At 51.7% G+C, this 17,417-nt stretch overlaps 1 long non-coding RNA gene across 3 annotated transcripts in view; it reads right to left on the bottom strand.

The window, feature by feature from the left end:
• The window catches only part of LOC101907523 (uncharacterized), a 161,687-nt gene that overhangs the window by 22,932 nt on the left and 121,338 nt on the right, over window positions 1-17,417 (bottom strand). For 2 of the 3 annotated variants that reach the window (XR_238858.5, XR_813537.4), the window contains exons 2-3: window positions 3,542-3,646; window positions 2,585-2,683 (exon numbers count right to left, since the gene is read on the bottom strand). This is a non-coding gene — a long non-coding RNA (uncharacterized lncRNA). The remainder of the gene's footprint in view (window positions 1-2,584; window positions 2,684-3,541; window positions 3,647-17,417) is intronic. The other variant, XR_009491820.1, reaches the window with a different exon arrangement.

Raw genomic sequence — 17,417 nt, 5'->3', positions numbered from 1 at the left:
TGGGCCATCTGCCTTCATCTCCCCGGGCCACTGGGTCTGGAAGTAAAGGAGTCCAGGGTGATGGGTGAGAAAGTGTCTCTAGGGACTTCCCTGGTGGTCCAGTGGTTAAGAATCTGCCTGCGCAGGAAGAGGGACAGAGGTTTGATCCCTGGTCTGGGAAGAGTCCACATGCCGCAGAGCGACTAAGCCCACGGGCCTCCAGGACTGAAGTCCGGGAGCCCTAGACCCGAGCTCTGCAGCAAGAGAAGCCACCAGGATGAGAAGGCCCAGCGTGGCAGCTAGAGCAGAGCCCGCACAGCAGGGAAGACCCAGCACAGCCAGAAGACCCAGCACAGCAGCTGCGCCGGGCGGGCTCAGTAGCCGCGGCCCACGGGCTCAGCTGCTCTGCACCACGGGGAATGTTCCCGGACAGTGGTGGAAGCCAGTGTGTCCTCACTGGCAGGTGGATGCACACCCACTGTGCCCCCAGAGACGTCCTACACCCGCGTTTTTGGGTTTCCTTCCCATTCAGGTCCCCAGAGAGCATGGACCACAGGTCCCCGCACTCCACGGGAGGCTCTGCTTAGTTACCTCTCTTATCCAGAGTATCAGTACTGTGTGTACTGACGGAGGTCAATCCCAGTCCTGTGATTTCTTCCGTTTCCTTTATTTCTCCTCCGTCACTACTAGTCTCTGCTGCCCAGTCTGCGGCCTGCCCGAGTGACCCACGGGGGCCCCCCCACAGGGATGATGGGGGGTTTGACCCCCGCGCGAAGTCCCAACCCCAACGTGAGGGCCTCTGCTGAGTGAGGCGGGCACAGCTGTTGAGACTGAGCCCCTGGGGGCGGGCTTCGGCTTCTGCTTCTGCCGTGGCTCCCAGCGCCCTCGGGGGGATCGCCCCCCGCCCCCAGGCTCCCCCCGGCCCGGGCCCCAGCCCCAGGCCCTCAGCCCCACCTGCAACGGCACTCCTGTCCGCAGACCCCAGGCTGAACCCTGCTTTGGCCTTGATGGAGCTGCTGCTCGCAGACAGCTCTTCCCGCCTCAGTTCCCCCAAGTGTGTGCTCAGACATCAGCTTCTCAGTGAGGCGTCCGCCCTATTCAAGGCCTCGCCCTGCCCTCCCCTCCCCGCCCAGCAGCACACTCGAACGGTCCCTGTTTCTGTTTCTTCCCGCAATGCCATCACCTTCTTCTGTACTAGATAATCTACTTTTACACCTGCTGCTTCTTATAGCCCCTCCCCTGCCCTGCACTGGAAGGCAAGCTTTGTGAGAGCGGGGTGGCGTTCTCTGCCTGGAACAGCCCTACCACACAGCAGACACCCAACAAGGATCTGTTCGATGAATGAATGAGTGAATGAACGAATGAATGAATGAATGAATGAGGGCATCACTGCCATCAGAATAGGGCTGTGCCTCTCATAGAATGAACTGGCATTCAGGCCTGTGGGGGGGCAAGTCACCCAGAGAAGGGAAGGGAGAGGACTGGCTCAGGCGGAGAGCTCTGTTCTCAAAGGCCGTGCCCACAGTTCACCTGGAAATCCCCTGGAGTCACTCATTAACGCTGCCCGCCCCCACCACCCACACACAGGCTGCCAGTCACCTGAGCCCAGACAGCAGCTAAAGCACAGTTTAAGCCACGGACTCTCCCTCCCAGGCCCACCCTCCCGCCGGGTAGTCCACACCATGGTCTGAGCACCCCGTCTGAGCAGATCCTACCACGAGCAGCAACAAAGGGGGTGGGATACACGAGACACCCGAGTCCACGCAAACAAGCCCCCCAGGCCCCAGCGGGGGAGGCAGGGCGGCCCAGTGAAGTCCTGGAAGCAAGGCGATGCACCAGCTGTGGGGACCTCCGCGGGCACGGGGTCCTCTGGGCGGGGCATGGGAGACGGCGAGGCACACAGACGGGCACCTGGGGAGAGGGTGGGGGAGCTCAGAGGGGGGTGGCAACAGTTCAGAATTGGAGTGCGTGTGCGTGCTGAGTCACTTCATTTGCGTCCAACTCTTTTCAACCCCATGGACTGTAGCCCGCCAGGCTCCTCTGTCCATGGGACTCTCCAGGCAAGAATCCTGGAGCGGGGTGCCAGGCCCTCCTCCAGGGGATCTCCCCAACCCAGGGATCGAACGCACGTCTCTTACATCTCCTGCACTGGTAGTCGGGTTCTTCACCACTAGGGCTACCCGGGAAGCGGGTGGCTGGGACAATTCACCGTCACTCGGAATAGGGAGAGACCTCCGCGCACGGGGGCTGGCTCTGGCTTCGAATCCTGGCTCCCCTGCTAAGTAACTGGGCAGCGTGGGCACAAAGACGGGGTCTCAGTTTCCTCCCCTGCAGGCGAGGTACAGCATGACTGATCGGCTTGGCTTATAAGAGGTGAGAGGGAGTTCATCTCAGCAAAAGCCGTGACAGTGGAGCCTGGCCTGAATTCATCATGACAACTGTTAGAATTTATCAGCCTGAGTCTCGGGACCTTCTCTGATGGCTCCTGCCTGCCAATCACCACTCGGGGCTGGTACCCAGGCATGTAGGGATACCCAGGCAACCAGATATGACATGGAAGGAGAAGAAATCCAAAGCCAGGGGGGCTTCGGGGCTGCGGCCATACCTTGATTTCGGGGTGCAGCTCGCCTTTCAACTTGTCCTGCTTTCTTGGTTCAAAGCATCTATGCATCTATTCAGGTCAGCCACAGCCCTCTGATTTCACCTGGAAAAAGAAGGGGAGATTTACACCAGGGAACAGGACCATGACACTCAACTTCAAGCTTCAGACGCATGCCAGGCAGTCTCCCAGGGACACAGGGATTTCTAGGGACTCAATAAAGAATAAAACTGTGTGGAATCAGAACGAAGGGAGAAATCCATTTCCAATCCATCATATATAAGGCAAACTGAAGAAAGCCTTCAAAAGAAATATAGGTTATCAGCATGATAAACCAGACCGAGAATAAACTGAGACACGATGGGTGTGACACAATAGTAACTGTTTTCAAATTACGACGAAATTTATTTTTTCATTTAAATTTATTTATGCTTAATCAGAGGATCATTGCTTTACACTATTGTGTTGGGTTCTGCCATACATCAACACGACCCATCCACAGGTACACATATGTCCCCTCCCTCTTGAACCTCCCTCATACCTCAAACCACCCCCATCCCACCCCTCCAGGCTGTCACGAAGCACCGGGTTTTAAATCCACAGTTGACCTTTTCTACAAAGATAATCTATGGCCACAGTCCTGAGTTGGGGAGCCTTTTGCTCAGAGATTCCTATGATGCTATTTCTGAATTTTCACATGTTCCCATCTTAGGGCATGTCTGGATTGATTGAATGAGATAACACGCAAGGAACACCTAGCCCTGTGCCCGGCCCCTAACGTGCACTCAGTCAATATTAGCTATGCTTTTACTAATTTTACTCCTTTGTGGGTTTCTAGAAAGCAAGGCTATTCTGCACCATCCACAGAATTCCTGAGCAAATGGGCACAGTTTTCAGTGTAGTTGCTGTTGCTGCAAAAAAAATAGATATTTAATCTTTAAATTCGACCCCTGTTCAACTTACTTCATAAACCAGGAAGAGTAGTATTTCAAAAGGTGTTTAAAAATAATAGCTCCATTCTCAGCTTCCCCATCATTAGGCTCAAAGAAATCACTGGAGATCCTTAGGCTGGCAAATGAAAACAGAGAGAAAAAAGAAACAGGGGGGAAACAATACCATCAGATTTGAAACAGAAAACCTGTAACCTTTGCTCACAAGAGAAAGCGTTGTTTGGGTGGCGTTCCGTTCCTCGCTGGACGCGCACACATCAGAGTGGGGCTTGGATCATTCACTTGTTTCTAGAGTTTCCGAGCCCAAGGGCCAAGCCAGTTCTCTGCAGCTACTGGATCAGGGTCCCTAAGTGTTCCAGCACCCCTCCCCAATCCTAGGGACACATGTTTGTTGGGTGGGCTTCCTCTCCACACCCAGGAACTCATCTCAGGACCAACTTCCCAGGCGGTGCAAGTGGCAGAGAACCTCCCTGCCAACGCAGGAGACGCGAGAGAGGTGAGTTCGATCCTTGGGTTCGGAAGATCCCTTGCAGAAGGAAATGGTAACCCCGCAAATGGTAACCCACTCCAGTATTCCTGCCTGAAAACCTCGTGGACAGAGGAGCCTGGTGGGCTATGGTGAGTGGGGTTGCAACTCACAAATGCCAGAAAACTCATTGAAAAGAAGCAAGCAAAACAGCAAGATGGGGCTTCCAAGGTGGCTCACTGGTAATGAATTCCCCTCCAATGCAGGAGCTACAGGAGATGAGGGTTTGAACCCTGGGTCAGGAAGATCCCCTGGAGGAGGAAATGGCAACCCACTCCAGTACTCTTGCCTGGAGAAGCCCATGGACAGAGGAGCCTGGTGGGCTACCGTTCATGGGGTCCCAAAGAGTCAGACACGACTGAGCAACTAGCACAAGCACGCAAGAGCAAGATCCTCTAACTCCAAGCCCAGCGTCCAGAATGGACTCCTGTTCCTGCTATTACTTTATGCAAAGCCACCCTGATGCTTTCAGCTGATTAGGTGGAAAGCATTTGATAAACCCATCAAGCCCAAACCTGGGCGAGTGGAAATGAATCCAGCTGGCCTTCCAGGGGAGATGAGAAATGCCACACAAATGGATCCAAATTTACCCTGCCCCTGCGACATCTCAGTCCAGCCAGGAGCAGACAGTGGGGAAGAGGGCAAGGGGAACCTAGGGGAGGAGGTCTTCTTGAAATCCTACAGTGAAGTGAGGAGGGAACTGAGGGTCCCCAGACACGGCTGCTCACTGAAATCACCATTCCCCGACCCCAGGCAGCTGGAAAATCACACTGCAACCTGGGTCCCATCCCCAGTGGTTCTGATGGGCCCAGATTAAGGTCCTGGCACTGGGATTTTTAAAAAAGGGATTTTGAAGTTCCCAGGAATCTGCCTAAGGCCAACACACCCACTGGGCACAAGTCCAGGTCTCATGACACTTTTTTGGGGGGGGTTACAATTTCTTTTTAAAATCAGAAGGAGTTTTAACAATAATATTAATGCCTATAAAACAATGAATCCAGCCTGGGTTATAGTCACCCTTTTATGAAGGCATAAAATATCATTATTATTTGATTGACTTTTACAAGTAGGAAGGAGCCCCCAAAGATAAAAGTACCTCAGGTCACAAGAATCTTAATTCAGCCCTGAATTTACCTATTTCCTTCCAATTGCCCAACCTGCCAGTCTTTTTTTCCTCCAGATTTAAACCAGTTCTCCGACTGAGGGGTCAGTTTGCTAGTTTTGACTCTGTTGCGAGCATCAGAACCCTACTCTCAAATAGACTTAGAGCAAAAACAACAACAAAGGAGATGGAACTTTTTGCTACACTAAGAAGTCCAGCTGTGTTTGGCTTCAGGCGGTCAACTTGCCAGGTTTCCCTGAGACCCTCTGTTGAATCCCCCTGGACCCCCACCCCAGCCCGAGGACTCTCCCCCAACTGCTGCTCATGGACTTGCCCCCCGACTCGGTTGGTCCCACGCCAGGTGCACTGGGCTTGATTCTCAGCAGAGAGATGCCCCAGTAGCCACCTCCGCCCCTCCTCGTGTGGAAGCAACGCCGCTTGGCAGGGCAGAGCGGCACCTCTGAGGTTCAAGCACTCACCCTCAGCCCCCTAGGGTGTAAGCACCAAGCATCCACCCCACCTGGGCCCAGAGAAGACAGTTATACCATCTGATCTGGTATATCATACCATGAATTTGAGGGTTAGATACAGAGGAAAAATCAACCTAGATCTTTACTGGGATTTGTCTCCAGGTTAGGATTAAAGTTTCCTTACTTATTTCTTTTAATTTTCTTGCTAGTCTTCCCTGGTGGCTCAGATGGTAAAGAATCCACCTGCAATGCAGGAGACCCGGGTTTGATTCTTAGGTGGGCAAGACCCCCTGGAGGAGGAATTGGCAGCCCACTCCAGTATTCCTGCCTGGGAAATCCCATGGACAGAGAAGCCTGGCAGGCTACAGTCCATGGGGCCGCAAAAGAGTCAGACACGAGTGAGTAACTAACACTTTCACTTTCATTTATTTCTTTTAATTTTCTTGCTGCAGGGCGCTGGGGCAGGGGGAGGGGGGTGGTGGAAAGTCCTTTCTCTGCCTGCCACCCCTAGTAAGCCTCTTAGACACCATCGTTATGGTATTTCTATTTGAGAGTGTAAAATAGGACTGTGCTGGTCTCCATTTCACAGGCTGCTCATTGGTACTAAATTAAACCATGTGTTCAATTGCCTAGCCTATTTCCTGGCCTGTAGTAAGCAGTAGCTGTTACTACTATTGTAAAAAAAAAAAAAAAATTACAGAATTGCATAAGTTAAGAAAAGAAAAATCTGGAAAAAGAAAGCAAAGGTTACCAGCTGTCATCTCGAGGTAAGTAAGTTGATGGGTGATTTGTGTCCTCATGTTTGCAGGTCTAAAATGAACAGGCTCTGTTTGGTAGAGAAACAAAATGCCATGGTGTTTAAAAACTAATAAACGTGCAAGGGATATTCATCGTCTTGAATCAGAAATAAAACTATCCCGGCCATTAAAAACAAAATAAAAGTCAAGACAGAGTTTGCAGAATGGCCTGTGAAATAAAAAACGGATTGGAAACTGGGGGTCAGCGGCTGCCAGCTTGATCCAAAGTTTGGGGCTCAAGGTGCAATTCGGCAAGGGCACCCTTGGGACCCGCACGGCCAGGGTGAGCCCAGAAGTCAGACAGGCCTGGACAGCCAGGGCCTCGGGGTGATCTTAGAAGCAGTCTGAGATTTCCCTGAAGGGTACGGTCAGCGCTGGCCTGGCCCGTGTACCTGACCAGGAGTCCTCGCCCGCTGACAGGCTGCAGCCCCAGGGCTCAGCAGACCTGCTTTGTGGCATTTTCCGAATACCTGCGTTGTCACAGACAGAGGGCTCTCTGACGGCATCAGCGTTTCAGTTCAGGACCTACCACTGCCTGGAGCCTGCTACCCAACCCCAGGCTGCAAACAGAGCCCCGGCTCCACGATGAAGCTTGCAGGGGCCGATCCGGAAGCAAGAGTCCTGCTTCCCTCCGCGCGTCTGGACAAAAGGGAGCGGATGTGGGCCTGAGGCCTGGGATCCTCGTGGACCCCGGTCGGCACTCAGGTCCAGCCAGTTGAATTGCCACCCTTTCCCTTCCTCCTTAAAGATTCCCTGAAACCCTGCACCTAACCTTTTCTCCTAAGCCCGGTGTGCCAGCTGCCTACAGGGCAGGCTGTTCACCGATTGGCAAATCATCTCAAATTCTCGAGGACGAAATGGGACCTCTTCCATCCTCTCAGCCAGGCTCCCCTGGGGAGCTCCTGACTTCAGTGAATTCAGCTTAACTCTCCCCATCACCCAGATGTGCAGCCCTGCCCTGAACCAGTGAAGTTGCTCAGTCGTGTCTGACTCTTTGCGATCCCATGGAGTATAGCCTACTAAGCTCCTCCATCCATGGAATTTTCCAGGCAAGAGTTCTGGAGTGGATTGCCATTTCCTTCTCCAGGGGATCTTCCCGACTCAGGGATTGAACCCAGGTTTCCTGCATTGCAGGCAGATGCTTTACTGTCTGAGCTACCTGCCCCAACGCTGAGTTACTCACTCCACCTCCAGTCGGCTCTTCTGCTAAGGTTGTTCACAGTCCGTCTTTTGTTATCTCCCCATGGCCATGATAACTTCAGGTCCAAAATGTTCCATAATAATAATGTCATTTATGGTCGATTGTGTCCCTGCCCTTCACATGTGGTATTCCCTCCTCTGGTATATCTTCTCACCTTGTTCACTACCCTTCACCTCGTTCACTATCCCTGGTTCTATTTCCGGGCTGGGAAGCTCCAAGCTCTTTGGTGCCTCGGAGTCTCTGCACCTGCTGTTTCCTTAGTGGAACCACTTCCCTTAACTTCCTATGTCTGTGCCGCTCAGACAGCACATTCTCCAAGAGCACATTCTCCACGACGGCCTTATGACACGGCCACCCAAGTAGTACCTCTCAGCTGCGTCCTTCACGGCACACTTAACCTCATCGGAAATGACCGTGTTTGTTTATCTCACTTCACTTGTGCCCCTGCTGCTAGGTCCTGGAGTGTGGAGAGCCTGTCTGTTTTGTTCTCCATTGTATGAACGGCACACACTGTATGATACGTACGATACGGCTATCGTATCTTTTGGTTGAATAAATGAATGAATATTAGTATCCCCCTATGAAAGATAAGGTAATTGACGTACAGAAAGACTTAACACTTGCCCAAGGTCAGGTGGCTATGAGTAGCTGAGTCAACATTCGTACCAAGCTCCTCCGGCTCCAGGGGTAAAGGAGAAAGCAACCTGTTACTCTGCCTTCCACAGTTGCGATAACCCCTACCTGAGCGCCTTGACTTCAGACTTTCCTTTTCCAGTCCACTCTAAAAACTCTCCGGTTTATCATCCTAAAATGCCAGGTAGCTCAGTCAGACTCCACCCAGCTGCTGGCAGTGGTTTCTAACGCCTTCTTTCTATCGCGGAGACCTAGAATCGGAGGCCATCTGCATGCGGGTCCTCTTCTCTCTCCAGCCTTGCTACAGGACTGCTCTGCAGGCAGCTTAGCTAATCTTCGCTGCCCCGCCTGCAACACCTCCTCTGCGCTGCCTGTCCCCGAACCTTCTGTCGAAGCCCAGTCCAAGTCTCACCTGACCCTCCAGGTGTCAGCGACGGCTCACAGTGGAGCCACAGGACTTCTGCCTGTGCCCCTGAGTGTGTGTGTATCAGCCCCTCAGTCCTGTCCGACTCTCTGCGACCCCATGGACTCTAGCCCACCAGGTTCCTCTGTCCATGGAATTCTCCAAGCAAGAATACGGGAGTGGATTGCCATGCCCTTCTCCAGGGGATCTTCCCGACCCAGGGATCGAACCCACGTCTCTTACGTCTCCCACATTGGCAGGCGGGCTCTTTACCACTAGTGCCGCCTGAGAAGCCCACATACACCCTGAGAAAACCGTAATTCAAAAAGACCCACGTGCCCCAGTGTTCACTGCAGCGCATCTACAACAGCCAGGACACGGAAGCAACCTCGATGTTCATCAACAAACGAATGAATAAAGAAGTCGTAGCACATACATACAAGGGAATACCACTCGACCATTAAGAGGAGAAAGTTTGAGTCAGTTGAAGCGAGGTGGATGAACACAGAGCCTGTTATACAGAGTGAAGTAAGGCAGACAAAGAAAAACAAATATCATATATTAACGCATATATACAGAGCCTAGGAAAATGGGACTGATGAATCTATTTGCAGGGCAGGATTACAGATGCAGACACAGAGAATGGACTTGTCGACACAGTGGTGGAAGGAAAATGTACGATTAAAGAGAGGAGCACTGGGACGCACGCGTTACTGTACGCGAAGCAGAGAGCTAGTGGGAAGCTGCTCACAGCACAGGGCGTTCAACCCGGCGCTGCGACGACCCTGGGGGGTGGTGTGGGGGCGGGGTGGGAGGGGGGCTCAGGGGGCAGGGACATACGTGTGCTTACGGCTGGCTCACATGGTCATACGGCAGAAACTAGCACAACACTGTCAAGCAACTCTCTTCCAATTTAAAACATATTTAAAAAATAACTGGAAGCGTTTCCAGCTTTCTCTTTTAAAAATCGCATCTTTGCCTGGAGGGACACCTTCCGAACATGGCGTGTTCCCACCAGTGACACGGAGCTGCAGCGTCCTCGGGCAGGAAGTAAGAAGCTGCCGCGGCCCCGCGCGCACCCAGCCTGCTGAGGACTGACCCGCAGAGGCGTGCGAGGCCCCCCACCCTCCCGCCAGCCTTGGCCCCCGTGTGTCAGTTTCCCCATGTCTGAATGGAAAACAAAATGCTCAACTCAAAAACATTTTTCCAAAGACATTTTAAGGAAAAATGAGATCACAGAAAAGCAGGGAGGTAAGTTTAAATGGTGTGACCCCAAGCAACGTTTTTTTTTTTTTTAAAGAATCCCCTTGAGAGGATTGCTCACCAGATTGGGGGTGGACGTATCTGGGGAGACCTGAGTCCCAGAGACCACCTGGGCGGCGGCGGCAGCAACACGTAGACTCACGAGAAACGTCCAGCGACGCCCCGTAAGCCCACACCCTGACTGCAAACGGACCCACACAGGCCCCGAGGTCCCTGAGGTTTGCGAAAGCGGCTGACAGCCCCCTTGCCAGCCAGGTCAACATTGCACCTCTGCCAGAGATACCAAATTTTCCTTCAACCACCCCAAACCCAGCTCGCCGAGCTATGAATAGTTATTAACATTAACTTGAGGCGTTAATTAAAAAACGTTCAGCCAGGCACATTCTCATACTTTTAAAAAGTCATTTGGGCAATTGCCTTTCCATGCCGCAAACTTTCCAAACGACCGACAGGTTGACATTTCACGGTGCTGTTTGCTTTAATTAAAAAAAAAAAAAAAACGGGGAAAGAGTCAGTTCCCCGGTTCACTTTTCAGGTACCTTGATTTACTGATGGGCAAATCCCAACTTAAGAGCTATGCCTTGCGACTGGGGGACAAAGAAGCCCCCACCTCCCAGAGTTGGTGTCTGGGCTGGTCAGGATGGAAGTGGCCAAAGGACCTGATTCGCTTTCTCTCTGTGTCCCCTCCCCAACGCCCAGCCATCAGCTTCCTCTGTTGCTTTTTCAGTAAACTTGAGAGTCAGGGGGCCGCGGGGAAGACCCTTCATGGCTCTCCAAATTCTTTCTTAAAGCAGCAGCTCCCAGCATCAGCTGGGACCGTGCGAGTTTGAATCTCACCTCTGTCACATACAATTGGACTTTGTCTGGATCCCAGTTTCCTCACTTGTCAGCAGTCGGCACAATAATATTAACAGCACCGCCCTCCAAGGCTGTTGGAGGGTAAATGAATTAACGTTGGTTAAGCACCTCTGACAGCGTCCGGAGCATAGTAAGCGTTACTACGTGTGATAGTTTAAATGCTCCTTGTGAACAAACTTGGATCCAGGGCCCCCTTGTTAAGCACAAGCAGAGCTGGACGTGTCCTGGCTGGCCGGAGCAGGGAGGCCGGGTCACCCAGCGCCTGCTTCTCGGGGGGGCCCGAGGTCCTTCCAAGGCCCAGCCAGGCCCCGGGGACATGGCTCATTCTGGGAACTGAAGGCGCTTGTCCCCCCACGTGACACACAGCAGCCTGTCCCCGTCAGGGAGTGCGTTCTCTCTCCCTCGACGGCTGGACTGAGCACTGCAGGGCCCTCCCCGGGGCCCTGCCGGGTCCCGGGCAGGCAGACGACAGCCAGGGTGCACCCTCACCCCCCAGCCCTTCCTCAGGACCATGCCATGACCAGCCAGCCTGGTGGACACTGGACAGCAATAGCAGCCACCACACACTCCTGCAGAGAAGGAGAGGCTTTTTAATATAAATTTATTTAATTGGAGGCTAATTACTTTACAATATTGTGGTGGTTTGTCCCATACATTCACATGAATCCATCACGGGTGTACATGTGTTCCCCATCCTGAACCCTCTTCCCACCTCCCTCCCCATCCCATCCCTCTGGGCCATCCCAGTGCACCAGCCCCGAGCACCCTGTCTCATGCATCGAACCTGGACTGGAGATTCATTTCACATATGATAACATACATGTTTCAATGCCATTCTCCCAAATCATCCCACCCTCGCCCTCTCCCACAGAGTCCAGAAGACTGTTCTATACATCTGTGTCTCTTTTGCTGTGGAGAGGCTTTCTTAACACACAAAAAAAGAAACTCACATAAAGCCTCCCTGCAACCCTATAACAAGAACACACAGCACACAGCAGCCACACCTTATCTAAAGTCACCACACACGCAAGGGCGGGCTGATGTGGACAAAACACCTACTATGCACACTGCAAGGGCAGGCTGATATGGACAGAGCACCTACTATGCACACCCAAGGGTGGGCTGATGTGGACAAAGCACCTACTATGCACACCACAAGGGCGGGCTGATGTGGACAACGCACCTACTATGCACACCGCAAGGGCGGGCTGATGTGGACAAAGCACCTACTGTGTGCTTGTGCTTTTAGACTAGGTGGTAACAACGCCAAACGGGAGAGACAGGACCCCGCTCCCAGAGCAGAAAGCCTAGGGAGAAATAAGACACTGGAAACAGATGATGCTCGCATTTTGTGATACATATTACGTGGTTTTAGTTACTAAGTCATGTCCGACTTTTGCGATTCTATGGACTGTAGCCTACCAGGCTCCTCTGTCCATGGGATTTCCCAGGCAAGAATACTGGAAAGGGTTGCTGTTTCCTTTTCCAGGGGATCTTCCCAACCCAGCAAACGAACTCTGGTCTCCTGTACTGCAGGCAGATTCTTTACCAAGCGAGCTATGAAGGAATCCCTCATTATATACATGGATATGTTACATATTCTATGTGTATATTATAGATTATATGTGTTATATGTTACATATAACATATGTAACATGTAACATATGAGAATCCCTTGGACGACAAGGAGATCAAATGAGCCAATCCTAAAGGAAATCAGTCTTGAATATTCATTGGAAGGACTGATGCTGAAGCTGAAGTTCCAGTACTTTGCCACCTGATGCAAAGAGCTGACTCTGGAAAAGTCAGCTTCAGAAAAGACCCTGAGGCTAGGAAAGATTGAAGGCAAAAGGAGAAGGGAGCAACAGAGGATGGGATGATTAGATAGCATCACTAACTCAATGGACATGAGTTTGAGCAAACTCTGGGAGATACTGAAAAACAGGGAGACCTGGAGCGCCACAGTCCAAAAAAAGTTCAAAATTCGGTCGTGTCCGACTCTTTGTGACCCCATGGACTGTAGCCTGCCAGGCTCCTCTGTCCAGACAACAATACTGGAGTGGGTTGCCATTTCCTTCGCCAGGGGATCTTCCCGACCCAGGGATCAAACCCAGGTCTCCCACACTGCAGGAAGACTCTTTACCATCTGAGCCATGAGGGAAGCCCGGTGCAGGCATGGGGTCACAAAGAGGCAGACATGATTTAGTGACCGAAGAACAGCAACAACAAATGTTACATACTGGTGTCTGTGCACACACATGATATGCCCAGCGTGTGCAAGGCGAGAGCACGGCTCCACCTCCCTGGTGGCGAGCAGGTCACCTGGCAGGTGAGTAGAGAACAGCTGCGGTGTCACTTGCCAGAGAGTTTACCTGGCTTAGTGGAAACGAAGACATTCGGCCTCTCCAGGTGTGAATTACAACTTTGCCACTTTTTAGCTGTACCATCTGGGGCACAAGAGGTCTTTAACACTTTTCTGAGCATCAGTGAAGAGAGCGTAGTTCAGAGCCACCTGCAAAGCAGGCAGGCAAAAGGTGATCGATTAACCACCTAGGAGAGAAGGCGAGAATGCGTGGCAGAGGCAACGTTCGAATGAGGCCGCTGGGAGGTGCTTGGCTGAGCCCAGAACCAGAAGAGCAAGCCAGAGGCCCTCATGGGAGGCCGGGGCAGCCCAGCCCCGACCCTGCGTTTCTGCCACTGTATTATTTCCATCAGCAAAATCAGGACAATCTGCATCCTCTTCCTGTCTCTCCGGGATGTCTCGGGACACAGGAGAACCCAGCTGGGAGCTGGGGCGGGCGGGCTGGAGATGGGCCATTTCAGAAGAAAGGCAAGTTGTGAGCAGGAGAGATGATAATTTTCCTTGTGGAAGGCATGTGTGGGCAACAGGGGCGGGTTTCTTCGGGTTTATCACAAAATCCTAACAGAAGAGAGGTTATTTAACCGAGACCAGGAGAAGAATGTGCAGATATTTAAAAATATCAAACGGAATTCCTGAAGCCCCATAATATGACACCTCCTTTGCCAGGCTTGGCTGATGGCAAAGCTGCAAGCTCAGACTCGGGGCCGGACAGATCAGATGGTTGATTAACTTGGCTTTCCGGGTCCCAGGGCGACAGGTCCCTCTTGGGACCTGGAGGTGTGGGGCCCCAGCCTGGCCCCGTGCGTGGTCTGATACCACCGGCTCCTGGGCTGGGTTTGAGGTGTGATTTTAGACAGTTTCTTAAACCTGGAGGTCAGAGGTAAGACGATGATGAACCTCCGTCTCACTCTCCAGGCTTCCGAGGAGACCAGGGACTTGTTGGGACCTGGGCCCCACACCCGCCGGCTGTGGACGGATGTGATGATCCAGGAGGAAAGCTGCGGGGGATGGAGCACAAAACGAGAGAAGACCAGGCCTCCTGCCGTAGGACTCAGAAAGCCCCAGACACAGGGCTAAACAGTCCTCTGAGAGGGCAGACATTCACATTCAAGGGCACGTGTGTAACGGAGCACGGAGCAGACACGTCTGACACCTGGGGGGCTTCCCAGGTGGCACCAGCGGTAAAGAACCCGCCTGCCCGTGCAGGAGGCAGCGTAAGAGACGCAGGTTCGATCCCTGGGTCGGGAAGATCCCTGGAGAAGGCAATGGCAATCCACTCCAGTATTCTTGCCTGGAGAATCCCACGGATAGAGGAGCCTGGTGGGCCACAGCCTCTAGGGTCGCAAAGAGTCGGACACGACTGAAGCGACTTATCACACAAACATGCACGCACTGACTGCCCGGGGGCTTGCAGTCTGATGCAGAAACTAGACCCAGCCCAACTGCACATTGCACACAAGGCTTGCACGTGTGCACGCGAGCACACACACACACACACAGGCTGTCAAGCCATGCCTTACACCGGAACACGAGTAAGCAAAGTTTTATCAACTTACGGAGCGGAAGGGTCAAGCCCAGAACCGGGGCAGAGATTAGGTGCGCCTATCGCCTTAGACGTTTCTGAAGAGGTGGGTGGAGTTTCTATTTACGTCGGCACAGGCGTCAGTACAAACTGCAGCACCTCTGGTTTCCAGAAACACTCGGTAAACACTGCAGTCCTTCCGCCTGCCTGTTCAGAGACCCCACAGCTCTCTCACGCTCTTGTAAATTCCCAGTTACGTCTGTACTATTAGCTTGTCCCTAGGAGGGTGGATGCCCCTTGAAGGCCTGGTCCACCCCACTCATCTTTTCACATTGTGGGATTAACGTAAAACCTTCCGGTTCCACCTTAAGAAATCCCGCTTCCCCAAACCTCCTCCTCTGAGGATGGGGACGAAGATACTCCCATAGGTAGGAAGATCTGTGGCTGAACGATTCTGCCACCATCACGTTCCATGTTATTTCCAATGAGTAACGGGCAAAATTTTGCACCATAAGGTCAAGGGACTGTCAAGAGAGAAAAAAATAGGAATCTGGCAACCTCAGTACTAGGCATATACCCAAGGGAATCAGAATTAAAAAAGACACGTGAACCCCAATGTCCATCGAGGCACTATTTACAATACCCAGGGCATGGGAACAGGCTAAATGTCCACCAGCAGATGGATAAAGAAACTGTAGTACTTGTACACAGTTACTCAGCCATAAAAAGGAAAGCATTTGAGTCAGTTCTAATGAAGGGGATGTACAGAGGGGATTTACAGAGGATCTCACTTGGATGTAAGGTTGCTGCAGATGCTGTTGTTGCTGTTCGGTCACGAACTTGTGTTCGACTCCTTGCCACGCCATGGACTGAAGCGCACCAGGCTTCTTTGTCCTTCACTCTGTCCCAGAGTTTGCTCAAATTCATGTCCATTAAGTCGGTGATGCCATCCAACCATGTCATCCTCTGTCGTCCCCTTTTCCTCCTGCCTTCAATCTTTCCCAGCATCAGGGTCTTTTCCAATGAGTCAACTCTTTGCATCAGGTGTCCAAAGTATTGGAGCTTCAGCTTTAGCATCAGTCCTTCCAATGACTATTCAGGGTTGATCTCCTTTAGGATGGACTGGTTGGATCTTGCAGTACATGACTCTCAAGAGTCTTCTCTGACACCACAGTTCAAAAGCATCAGTTCCTCAGTGCTCAGCTTTCTCTATGATCCAGCTCTCACATCCATACATGACTACTGGAAAGACCATAGCTTTGACTAGATGGACCTTTGTCAGCAAAGTGACGTCTCTGCTTTTTAATACACAAACTCATACCTCCTCTTAAGTTAGTTTGCTAGTCTGTCAACTGTATTTTGAATTCCTGAATCTCCTTATGGGGCAGGAAATACAGGCTTACTTGCAGAAGAATTTGTGTTCATCTAGAGATGGGAACAGATGACAAAAAAATACCCAAAAAACAAACAAAACCCTCCACACCATCTGTGTTTATACATATTTTTATATGTTTGCCATGGTTGCATCTTTGCAAATTGCATACAGTTAGGTGTCTGCTCACTGCTTTCTCTTCCCTGGTTATCCACCCTCAGCCAGTCTCCAGGGTGAAATATGGAGGCTCGGCCTTGGAATAAAAAGGAGGACCTGGGTGGAGGCAAAGTCGGGCTTAGAACGTGGGTGGCCCAGCGCAGGTGTCATCAGCTAGACCTCAGAGCCTGTAGGATTCACTCCCCTTCCTGGAGAAAATGCTGTGAGCCTCTCGCACAGACATTGACATCAACTGGGGCTTTCAACCAGAAGGCTCTGGTTATTCAAAGATGCCTGGAGACGTCTCCAAAATTCCCAACTTGTGGGCATCTGAGAATTCATGACCAGATGCAGACTCTCAATCCAAACGCATGCTGTGGTGGTTGATGAAACCCTTCACCCTTTTGAGCCCCTCTGCAGAAAGCGCCAACCTGACATGGTCACAAGATGAGCAGCTTTGCTGGTGACCAGGACCACCTCCCACACTGCCATGAGTATAAGGAACTAGAGATGGACCTTATGCTAACATCACGTCAGAACCCAGACTTTTAGAAACCTCCCAAGAAGCCAGGACATTGCAATTCCATCTTTTTGGTTAAGAAAAAAATGCCCCTGTGATGATTCATCTCTGCTAAAAATGGCAAAGAAACTCATGATCTTGCTGGCATTTTTTCCCCATCTAAAATAAATATACCATAATTCCCCATCTCTGATCACAACTGCAAGTTTGAGAGATCAACAATCAGGTTTGAATGTTAAAAGAAAATCCTTTTCCCCCCTCTTCTCTGCAGGCAGCTAAGTATAAACAAGAGCCAAGAGAGATGCGGGAAGCCAGAGAGGACCAGCGCTGGGCGGCAGCCCTACGTGCTCAGCCGTTTGCACCCGTCCTCAGCGCCCATCGTGGGGGTGTTAATTCAGATACTCGTGGGCACCTTGCTGTCGCTGTTCAGTTGCTCAGTTGTGTCTGACTCTTTGTGACCCCATGGACTGCAACCATCTTATCCTCTGTCATCCCCTTCTCCTCCTGCCCTCAATCTTAACCAGCATGAGGGTCTTTTCCAATAAGTCAGTTCTTCACATCAAATGGCCAAAATATTGGAGTTTCAGCTTCAGCATCAGTCCTTCCAATGAACATTCAGGACTGATCTCCTTTAGGATGGGCTCGTTGGATCTCCTTGCAGTCCAAGGGACTCTCAAGAGTCTTCTCCCACACTACAGTTCAAA

Source organism: Bos taurus, chromosome 19, assembly GCF_002263795.3.
Source record: "Bos taurus isolate L1 Dominette 01449 registration number 42190680 breed Hereford chromosome 19, ARS-UCD2.0, whole genome shotgun sequence".
Classification (NCBI taxonomy): Eukaryota; Metazoa; Chordata; class Mammalia; order Artiodactyla; family Bovidae; genus Bos; species Bos taurus.
Note: the sequence above shows the minus strand (reverse complement) of the source record. Positions and strands in the feature narration are given on the sequence as shown.